This window comes from Cryptomeria japonica, chromosome 8 (assembly GCF_030272615.1).
Source record: "Cryptomeria japonica chromosome 8, Sugi_1.0, whole genome shotgun sequence".
NCBI classification, from domain to species: Eukaryota; Viridiplantae; Streptophyta; class Pinopsida; order Cupressales; family Cupressaceae; genus Cryptomeria; species Cryptomeria japonica.
In genome coordinates this window covers 181878375-181890405 of record NC_081412.1, presented here as the reverse complement: position 1 = coordinate 181890405, position 12031 = coordinate 181878375, and the positions used below count along the sequence as shown (strand labels likewise).

Below are 12031 nucleotides of genomic sequence, written 5' to 3'. Positions count from 1 at the left end.
TTGCAACAATGATCGATGTATCACTGATCTATCTCCATCTATATGTGAATCATTGTATCCAAAAGTTGCTTTATGCACATCTATGACAGGTTGAAAGAATGAAATAATCAATTTGGTAGATCTTGGATCAACACAAAGAGATATATGCCTAAAAATGGTGAACACATTATAAGAAACAAGACCAAGCATCTTTGATCAAGGTAGCAGAAGAAAGTGGATAAAGAACCACAAAATATTATAGACAATGGTATCTCCCACAAATTTCTGAGTATATCAAATACCAAAAAATAATATTCTCCTTAGACTCAAACCTTCAAGAGAGAACAAAGACAATAAACTTTTTCATTCTAAAAAATATGGTGGTCTATGTCAACACAAAGCTGATAGGATTGTTGAAATATAATGCTACAACAGTTAAACAGAACTGTATTTATCATCAGCATGGAAAAAAAGAATTATTTATGTGTTATCAGAATTCGAATAGGAATCAAATAAGAATTGTAGATCTGTTCCAATTAGCTGTCAAGAGTCTCCAGTTATTAGCCAATCATATTTAGTTTGCTGTCGATCTCTTTAGCAGAATTATAGCTTGACCAAAAAAGGTATTGTATCTATATATTTGTATCCTCTGATGAATTAAACTTACCAAGCCTTATGTTGTTTCAATATTTCTTTCTGCGGTCTTATTTCTCATTTTGGTATCAAAGCAGCTCGATTTGCTACAGCTGTTGTAGTCATAGTCAGAGTGGTGGAAGAGAAAGGAGGAGCTTTGCCTGCAAGAAAAGCAGCATTGATTTAGAGAAGAAGCTGCTGCCAGTATTTGATCTCCATGTTTTGTTTGTGCCCAATCTGAATGTGAAAGGAGCTCTACTTAGAGTGTATAATGAGGCCTGCAGAAGAGCCACTTATGCATGCTGGCTGCTAGAGGAAAAAACAGAGTATAAAGTGCAAGAAGGTCGCTTAAGCCTCTGCTGCTGCTGCAAATCCTTTTATTGAAATATATTTATAAAGGGGTTTTCTTTTTTTTTGTTTTCCATCACAAAAGTATCTGAAAATGGAAACACCTCTAGAAAAATTTAATGGTCATAATTTTCACACATGGAAGGTAAAAATACAGATGCAATTGATGAACAAAAATTTATGGGGTATAGGGTATAGTGAATGGCACTGAAATAGTACCTACAAATGCTAAAAAGAAGATTGATTGAGAAAGTAGAGATGAAAAAGCCAAATTCCATTATAGGCCTTGCTCTTTCAGATTTGGAACCTAAGTTACAAGGTTCGAATTCGAGTTTGAGTTTGACAACAATAAAATTCGGATGAAGTTTGACAAGAGCAAAAATTCAACATCATATTCGCGTTATACAAATTTAATTTTTTTAAGATATGACAGTATAATTTATTATATGTAATATTAAAAAAATAAAACTATAAAAATAAAATAAAAGACTATTAAATTTAATTAAAAAATCAATATTAATAAGATTAAAAATTTTATTATGCTGAAGGCGTATTACACTCACATAATGGATGCACAAATATGTGTTAATAAAAACTAGAAGCATTAAATTTGATGTGTTTGTGACACTTAAATGCATGAAAAACTAACAAAATATTTTATTTATTTTCTCCTCTCAACTACCACTCACTCCAAGTTTAACAATTCTATCTATCTCCATCACACTAATAGTTAACTTAGTCAATCTAATATTACTATAATAATATAAAGATAGGATAATAATAAGTAGTCTTAATATTTTTTTTTGCTTTAGTGAAGAGTTTGATAGAAATATTAAAATATAGTAATATATTTATAATAATCTAATATTGATTACAATATCATTATATAATAATAATTTAATAATAATCATAATAGAATTATTTTTTAAGTGGAATAGTGACCAAATATGATATCTTTCGGCGTACTTTACCTATATTTCTCTAAAAATAGGTATACTAGTTATATATTTAAATCTGCTAATTTTAAAATAAAACCATATCATATTAAATATAATATATTTGTTAAATTTTTCATATAAATAATTTGAAATCTAAATTGAATATTTTAAAATATGACAGTTTTATTTATTAAATGAATATTAAAAAATAAAAAACTATAAAAATAAAATAAAACAACATTAAATTTAATTGTAACTTTTAAATTTTTAATAGCAATTTAATTTAAATAAATAAAATTTAGCATTTGTAATGTTAAAAACATATAATATTAAAGATTTTAATATATATGATTAAATTTTATAGATAAAAATAACTAAACAATAAAGAATTGATGTAAATAAAAAAATATTTAACATTTGTAATTTTATACACATTATTAAAAATTTAAAATACTTGATAAAATTTTATGGAGAAACAAACATAAAAAGTAAATAAATAACCAAAAAAACCCTAAAACACTCACAACTCAACTACAGACAAGGTCCCAACTCACATGGAACTCGAAGAAAACATTGGTAGGGCAACCATAGAAGAATAGGAATCGCACAATTGGAAGGGAAGGAATCACGCAACAAAAAATGGAAGGAACCGCACAGCAAATGTAGCTTGACAATTCTTTGCTCTAAATAGTGGCTCAATATTCCTTGCTCAAAGTCAACAGGACTATTAGTTCAAAACTTTGAAGTATGGTTGTCTGCTATTGTTTCAACCAATCAGCTCTCAAACAAACTCAAACGACATCAAATTCATATCAAGAATCTTTAACAATCACCTTTCTAGATGTTGGTGGACAAATACGTGCTTAGATTGACGATTAGCAATGTTTTAAAAGAAAAATAGGTCAAATATCCTAAAACTGCTTTACAAAAACCATAAAAAACTTATCTGACATTTTTTGTATGAATTAGATGGCGAATTTCAATGAATTATATAATTAAGTTTCATGTTCGCCAAAACATATCTGACATTTGCACATCGACTTACCTAAAAGAATTTACAGGATAGTAGTAAATAATAATGGATGCATATTAGAAATTATTGTGCCGAGAAAATTAAATTAAAATATGCTCTGCTCTAAATAATACAAAAATGCAACAAAAAAGACAAAATCAAAACAGGGTTTCTTCATTTCCGACAACTTCAGCTTAGCGATCAAGCAGAAATGGGAAACTCTTACAGACGTCGATTCTCCCCAAAAATGTAGTGTCGAGGGCAAACTGTGTCCCTGTGTCTCCCCCTCGACATGCTACAAGTCCCAATTTGCTAGGATTCTAGGGTATGTTAATGCATGGTAGCTTATGCAAGATAAGATCTTCCTAACCTTCCTTGTTCTGTTATTTATCTACATGCTTCATGTCTGATTTATATTGCATATGATTATCGGATTGTACAAACATTGCTTATCATTATGCTATCGGGCTAACAACCCGATAGCATATTAATGTCAATTGTTAATTGGCATTAATATGCTATCGGGGTATTAACCCAATAGCATATTAAATGCTATAAGTTATCGGGTTGAATTCGCCGATACATACTTGCTATCGGATGCATAAGCATTAGCACCGATTCACATCTGTTATCGGGCTTAATTATATCGAGCATATTTGTTATCGGGTTTAATGAATACACCACTTCATTTGGCATTAACATTGGTTAACAAATGCACCGGTTGGATTATATTCATCGTGCACTTTGAATCATCGGTGTTTATATGAACCGATTCATTAAATTGATCAGTCATTATATTATGATATTACAATATGCTATCGGGGGTTTTTGAACCGATAATCAGCATTGTGTTAATGGTATAATTGTAAAGGCACCGATCAATGGGTGCATTGATCGGTCATGCCTAAAAGGCATGACCGGTCAATACACCAATTGATCGGTTGCCTAAATGATATATATGCCAATTGAATTCATTTGGAGAAGACATAGAAAATATTAAATGATCTCTCTCCTTCAGACCTACAGATAAAAATCAGAATTATTAGACATTGATATAATTCCTCATATCCATATATAGCATTCATAGTTCATAACTTGTTCTTTAATTAAAATTGAAATAACTTTACATGGTATCAGAGCCAAGGTAATCGAACCTAAGGCTATTCAATTTTGATAAAATTCAAGGACTAAGTTACAAACTACATCACATTTCCATAATGGCCAACGCTATCAGATTCGAAGATAGACTCGGAGGTAGCAAAGATTTTTCAGCTTGGAAGTTTAGAATCAAAATGATTTTAAGAGAAAACAAAGTTGATTCATATGTCCAAATTGAAAGTGCACAACCAGAAGATGAAACCGAGAAATCCACATGGATCAAGGGAAATGATAAGGCTATTAAAATAATAGTGGATGGGGTAAGAAATAATATAATGCCCATCATTAGAAAAGGAGACGGCTTATAAAATGTTCAAGGCACTTGAAAGGACATTTGAGATATCAAATGCAAGTCGTACTCTGGCATTAAAACGAGAGATCAACCATATCAGTATGAACAAAGGGGAGACAATTAACTCCTACTTCATGAGGATATCAAGCCTAAGAGATGACCTAGCTTCCCTTGGATACGACATCCACTCATTGCTCTAGATGGATTGCCTAGTGGATGGAACACATTCGTCCAAGGCATCAGTGCTAGGTCCAAATATCCTAAGTTTGAAAGACTAAGAGATGACTGTCTACAAGAAGAATCCAGATTGAACAAGGTAGGAATAAAACAGAAGAATATAGATGAAGACTTGCAAGTCCTAAATACAAACATCAATAAGAAGTACAAAAAGAAGCAATTCAGGAAAAGAAGAGCTAAACAAGGCAAGAACACTTCTAAGAAAGACCTATCACATGTTCAATGTTATAGGTGTGACAAATTCGGACACTATGTTGCAAACTGTCCAGAGAAAGGGAAGCAAGCCACATTTGCAAAAGTGAGGAAATCTAGAAGAGAAAATGACTCCGAGAACTATGTCCTCTACTCAGCACTTACAAGCCATGCTTCAAACAAATCTAACTCATTGGTGATCAACAGTGGTTCATCCAGACACATCACCGGCTTTAGAGAAATACTAGACTCCATGATAGAGAAAGATGATGAGGAAGTAACCATCGGAGACGATTCTTCACATCCAGTCAGAGGAATTGGAACCTGCACCATCAAACTGAAGACAGGCATGTCACTACGACTTGAAGAAGTACTATATGTTCCAGGCATCAAAAGAAATCTAATCTCCATATCAGCACTAGAAGATCAAGGATACAGAGTGACCTTCATGGAAAACAAGGTGTTGGCTTGGCCAAAGAGATCCTCCATCAAAGACGCTAAGGTCATTGGTCGAAGACAAGGCTATATGTATGAGCTATGTACAGAGCCCAATCTAGCATTGATCCATGAAGCAACTAATGCAAATGAAGTATGGCACAGGAGATTAGGCCATTTGAATTATAGAGCTTTGTCAACCATGGGAAACCTTGTCATAGGTCTACCTAAGTTGAAGCAATATCATTCAGAGGCATGCAAAGGGTGTGCCTTAGGTAAAAATACCAAAAATGCATTTCAGAATAGTACTAGGAAAACTAGCAAAGTTTTGGAGTTAATTCATTCTGATATATGTGGACCTATGTCCGTACCCTCGCTAGGGGGATTTTTGCACTATGTAATTTTTGTTGATGACTACTCTAGGAAGACGTGGATCTACTTTCTGAAATGTAAAGAATCAGAAGAGATCCTAAGTAGGTTTAAAGAGTTTAAAACATTAACAGAAAATCTCTCTGAAAACAAAATTAAAACCTTAAGAACTGACAATGGGGGGGAATACACATCAGGACTATTTAAAGACTTTTGTAAAAATTCTGGGATTAAGAGGGAGTTGACAATACCTTATAATCCACAACAAAATGGAGTAGTTGAAAGGAAAAATAGGACCATAGTAGAAGCTGCCAAAGCCATGATACTAGATCAAAATCTAAACTTGAACCTTTGGGCAGAAGCAACTAACACTGCTGTGTACATACAAAATAGATGTCCTCATTCACACCTTGAAGATAAAACTCCTGAGGAAGTCTTTACCAAGACAAAACCAGATATCAGCCATCTTAGGATATTTGGGTGTCCGGTCTATATTCATGTACCTAAAGAGAAAAGACTAAAACTAGAACCCTCTGGAAAAAGGGGAATACTTGTAGGATATAGTGAAACTTCTAAAGCCTACAGAATCTATGTACAAGGGCAGAGAAATATTGAACTCAATAGGGATGTAATCTTCGAAGAAGATTTAGCCTTCAAAAGGGCCCAAAATACAATAGAACCTGAAATTCATAATCCTACTCCTAACCTAGAAGAAGAACCTACTCCTGAGCTTCAGAGGGAGTATCTTGAGGAAACTATAAGTGAAACACAAGACCCACCTATAGATAATCGCAAGAAAAGACCACTATGGGCCACCAAAACTATAGCAGAAGCTCAGAAGTTCGCTGCTCCTTCAGGAACCTTCAGGGAAAGCAAGAGGCCTAATAAATTCATCAACTATGTTGCACTTATGAATGATCTCTCTAAAGCTGAACCTAACAATGTTTCAGATGCACTCAAACATCAAGTATGGATAGATGCCATGACTGAAGAATATCAGTCCATTATGAAGAATGATGTTTGGGAGATTGTTCCTAGGCCAACCAAGAAGTCTGTCGTGTCTTCTAAATGGTTGTTTAAAATCAAGCATGCTGCAGATGGCAGTATTGAAAAACACAAGGCCAGATTTGTAGCTAGAGGGTTCTCACAGAAGGAAGGAATAGATTACGAAGAAACATTTGCACCTGTTGCCAGGTACACATCAGTAAGAGTTGTCCTAGCCATTGCAACAGCAAAGGGGTGGAAGGTACATCAGATGGATGTTAAGACAGCATTCCTAAATGGCGAGATCGTGGAAGAAGTCTACTTAGAGCAACCTGAAGGGTTTGAAATTCATGATGCAAAGTCTCATGTGTGTAGACTCAAGAAAGCTCTTTATGGGCTCAAACAGGCTCCCAGAGTTTGGTATGAAAGAATTGACACCTATCTCTCAAAGCTGGGTTTCTCTAAGAATGATGCAGATCCTAATCTCTACCTCAAAAGAAATAAAGGTGATATGTTAATATTAATTTTATATGTTGATGACTTATTAATTACAGGAGATGATCACCTAATAGATCAATGCAAGAAAGATCTATCCACAGAATTTGATATGAAAGACTTGGGGCTTCTTCATTACTTCCTAAGATTGGAAGTATGGCAGAATTCTGATAATATTGTACTGAACCAAGGGAAGTACACCTTGGACATATTGACAAGATTTGGAATGCTAAACTGCAAACCCATGACCTCTCCTATGGAAACCAACTTCCATAAACTTAAAGAAGCAGCAACAGAATCAAGACCTACTGACCCCACTCAATACAGGCAGATGATTGGGTCCCTGATGTATCTAGTAAATACAAGGCCAGATATCTGCTATGCTATTAATGCCTTAAGTCAGTTCATGTGTGAACCTAAGGAGATACACCTGGTTGCAGTAAAGCATATAATGAGATATCTACAAGGTACCCTAAAGCTTGGTCTTAAATATGAAAAGGTTGACATAGATCTACATGGATTTACAGATTCAAATTGGGCTGGCAGTGTGACTGACAGAAAGAGCACTTTAGGGTGCTGCTTCAGTTTAGGGTCAGCCATGATATCTTGGATCAACAGAAAACAATCTTCAGTAGCTCAGAGTTCCACAGAGGCTGAATATATTGCAGCTTCAATGGCTGCCCGAGAAGCAGTATGGCTAAGGAAATTGCTCGTGGGATTATTTGGAGAACCTATGAAACCTACAGTCATTCAGTGTGATAATCAAAGTTGTATAAAACTCTCTATAAATCCAGTATTTCATGACAGGTCCAAATATATTGAGATTCCATATCACTATGTACGAGATATGGTTGACAGGAATGTGATAAAGTTAGAATATGTGTGTACAGGAGATCAGACTGCAGATATTCTGACCAAACCTCTTTCCAGAGTGAAGGTTGATCACTTCAGAAAGGGTTTAGGTATGATAGAAAGGTAATCTGCTTTGTAATCTATACTTACATATATTTAAGATGTTTAAGGTGTAAACTTCTTTGTCATGTTTGGACTATCTCTTGGCTTCTTGCCACCTGTTTCATATCTAAGAGGTGACGATCTCTCAGATACTGAACACTTGTATGTAGACATCATAAGGTGACGATCTTATGATAGTCAAACCAGTAATCATGTTGGATCACTGGTAAGTCATGGATGTGCCATGACTATGTTGTGATACAACATTTGTACAAATGTTATTGCATTATCACAACTTGGATATGATGAGAACTTAAGCACTTCTCATTTGGTTATCCTTGTATTGCGTGTTAGGCAATACTGACATCACGTGTAGGTGATATCTCAACCATTGATCATGTTGGATCTCTGGTAAGTCATGGATGTGCCATGACTATGTTGTGATAAACATTTATAAATGTTATTGCACTTATCACAACTTGGATATGATGAGAAACTAACCTTTCTCATAGACTTATCCTTAAGTATTGCGTGTTAGGCAATACTGATATCATGTGTTAGGTGATATCTTGATGAATCTTACAGATCACATGTTTTGGTGATTTCTCACATGATCAGGTGATGATTCTCTTACTTTTATCACATGATAATACTTTATGTCACATGCTCAAGTGATGTTCTTCTATTTTGTATCATATGTCTTGATGGTACTTCTCATGTATAAATGATTTTTGCTGACTGACATTATCTTAGTTATGAAAAGGAAATGTGATGCAAGTTGCCTTATCTATCTTCCAAAGCCAAGAGGGAGTGTTAATGCATGGTAGCTTATGCAAGATAAGATCTTCCTAACCTTCCTTGTTCTGTTATTTATCTACATGCTTCATGTCTGATTTATATTGCATATGATTATCTGATTGTACAAACATTGCTTATCATTATGCTATCGGGCTAACAACCCGATAGCATATTAATGTCAATTGTTAATTGGCATTAATATGCTATCAGGGTATTAACCCAATAGCATATTAAATGATATAAGTTATCGGGTTAAATTCGCCGATACATACTTGCTATCGGATGCATAAACATTGGCACCGATTCACATCTGTTATCAGGCTTAATTATATCGAGCATATTTGTTATCAGGTTTAATGAATACACCGCTTCATTTGGCATTAACATTGGTTAACAAATGCACCGGTTGGATTATATTCATTGTGCACTTTGAATCATCGGTGTTTATATGAACCGATTCATTAAATTGATCAGTCATTATATTATGATATTACAATATGCTATTGGGGGTTTTTGAACCGATAATCAGCATTGTGTTAATGGTATAATTGTAAAGGCACCGATCAATGGGTGCATTGATCGGTCATGCCTTAAAGGCATGACCGGTCAATACACCAATTGACCGGTTGCCTAAATGATATATATGCCAATTGAATTCATTTGGAGAAGACATAGAAAATATTAAATGATCTCTCTCCTTCAGACCTGCAAATAAAAATCAGAATTATTAGACATTGACATAATTCCTCATATCCATATATAGCATTCATAGTTCATAACTTGTTCTTTAATTAAAATTGAAATAACTTTACAGGGTATAATAGATGGGACACAACAGAATTTGGATAAAACCATAGAAACGGGACTCGGACTCGGCGAGGCTGACTTGGCAAAAAAAACTTGTTCAGACTCGACAAAGTTATTGTGTCGGCGAAAAAACCAATTGAAAACATATTGTAAGTTGTTTTCTTTTTAAACTTAAAATGTCATTGCCACTGGCCAAGTTTGGGCGAGTCTAGCCGAGTCCACACAAGTCTGGCCGAGTCCAGACGATTTTGGGACCCAGACTTGATCGAGTCCAAGTCCGGGCCCCCTAGACTCGCCAAGGCCGACTCGACTCTGAAATTGCCCAAACTCAGCAATTTCTGGCAATTCTCGTTTCTCTGGATAAAATAGGGCACCATCCGCAATGGGTGTTTGAAAATGGTGGTTGGGTGGATAAATGTAGTAGTCAGACCCAATTCAATGCCCTATAGAAGACGGGCAATAGGAATTTTTTGGCCAAACGGGAAAAGCATCTCAATGATCGTACCAATGCAGATTCTAGTAGTGGTTGGCAAATTGTTAAATCGAAGAAAACAAAAAAAAATGAAAAACTAGCTCAAAACCGTCTTGGCCCTGCGCCTAGGGCAAAATGCTTCAGAGCTATTCCTCGAACAACTGCGGCAAGCAATTCAAGCCAGAATAGGTTGGATCAAACATCTAGGTTTTATAGAGTAAAGAGAAGCAATTCAAAAGCAGGCTTCAAGAATGTAATAAATATGAAACAAAGCAATTATAAACAATTTGCTAAAAACCCATACTCTCAGGGGAAGCCGCATCCCAAATCCAATTAGAAAATGAATGATTGGCACCATGGATTTCGAAGTCAGCAATTTTATAAGGGAGCCAAGCATAAGAACGACATGCCACAACTCAAAAGGAAGGACTATAAAGCTTCTATCATCCACAGAAATACTATGGAGGAGAGGTGGAATCATTGCAAGAAGTATGGACTTTTTGCAAAATGGAGTGGATTAGGGCAACCCATTCAACAAATTGTGAATTGGTGGAAAGGGGCATATCTGAATTAGGTAAGTATAACTATCCTTTCAAATGACTTTCTTTTTCATAGATTGCAAAAAAGAATCTTTAAAAGATGCATTATTGTCTGGTAAACCTATATTTTATAAAGGATTCAGTTTTCATTTCTTAGACAGGCAAAGAAATTTTAACCCATCAACTTATAAACCAATAAACTTTCCTAGATGGATCAGAATCCCTTTCTTGCCAGTAGAATTGTTAAACCTAGATATTTTAACAGAGATCGGCAATGCTCTGGCATATCTGAATTAGGTAAGTATAACTATCCTTTCAAATGACTTTCTTTTCATAGATTGCAAAAAAGAATCTTTAAAAGATGCATTATTGTCTGGTAAACCTATATTTTATAAAGGATTCAGTTTTCATTTCTTAGACAGGCAAAGAAATTTTAACCCATCAACTTATAAACCAATAAACTTTCCTAGATGGATCAGAATCCCTTTCTTGCCAGTAGAATTGTTAAACCTAGATATTTTAACAGAGATCGGCAATGCTCTGGGCTCCTTTATTGGGGTGGAAGAGAACTTTTCTAAAGCGATAGAGATTAAAATCTTGGTAGATATGGATAGTAGGGCTTAGAATCCAGACCCTTTCGAAATTTTAACAGCTCAGTAAGCCTACTATGGCAACATAATTTCAACCAAAGATCGGGTAGAAAACCCAGTTGAGCCAAACTTTGAACTTCTGAAGCCTATGGGTATTGATATTAAGTTTAATAATGACATGGGGGGTTTTATCATTGAAGATATGGGGATGAAACAATCAATGATTCTGGGAGTTTAAGGAGGAAGAAAGAAAAGAATTAATAGTAGGGGAAGCTAATATCAAGGAAAAGGAGCTACAAGATGATGTCACACATCAAAAGGATGAGGGGGTGGCGATTGCAAGACTGGAGACAGAGGAAATCCTGGAAGTAGTAGAGGTTCAAATTCCAACTGAATTAGAAGTGGTCTATGGTTTGATGGGGATCAATCACCCATTGGAGTTAGAGGATGATACAGAGGAGGACTCTGTGGGTGTAGTGGAGGAAAAGCAAAGGCTTATTAGAGCTATTTTAGAACTAGATGCAAAGGAAATGGCTGAGATTGAAAAGGCAGTTGGTGAAAAACTAGATTTCACTGGGCAGGCTGAGAGAATGAGCATCATAGGAAAGCTGGGATTAGAATGTAACTGTCCTGAAAAAAAAACCTGGAATGTGGGAAGTCAGCAAAAAAAAAGAGGGAGGAAGTCCCTAAATGAGTTAAGGGTATTGGCAGACTCAACAGAAATTCAAACCAAAATTACCTCACTACTAATGTTGGGAAGGGGAAGTGCCTTCCCTAGAAGAAATGAAGGTTATAACTT

General features: G+C 35.1%; 1 protein-coding gene across 4 annotated transcripts in view; it reads right to left on the bottom strand.

Annotated features, from left to right (window-relative positions):
• LOC131048331 (LRR receptor kinase SERK2) overlaps positions 1–12031 on the bottom strand; it is an 84325-nt gene that overhangs the window by 21883 nt on the left and 50411 nt on the right. The window contains exon 2 of one of the 4 annotated variants that reach the window (XM_057982246.2): positions 647–773. The exons of the other annotated variants lie outside the window; for them this stretch is intronic. The gene's annotated coding sequence lies outside the window, so the exon portion shown is untranslated. The remainder of the gene's footprint in view (positions 1–646; positions 774–12031) is intronic. 4 annotated transcript variants of the gene reach the window in all.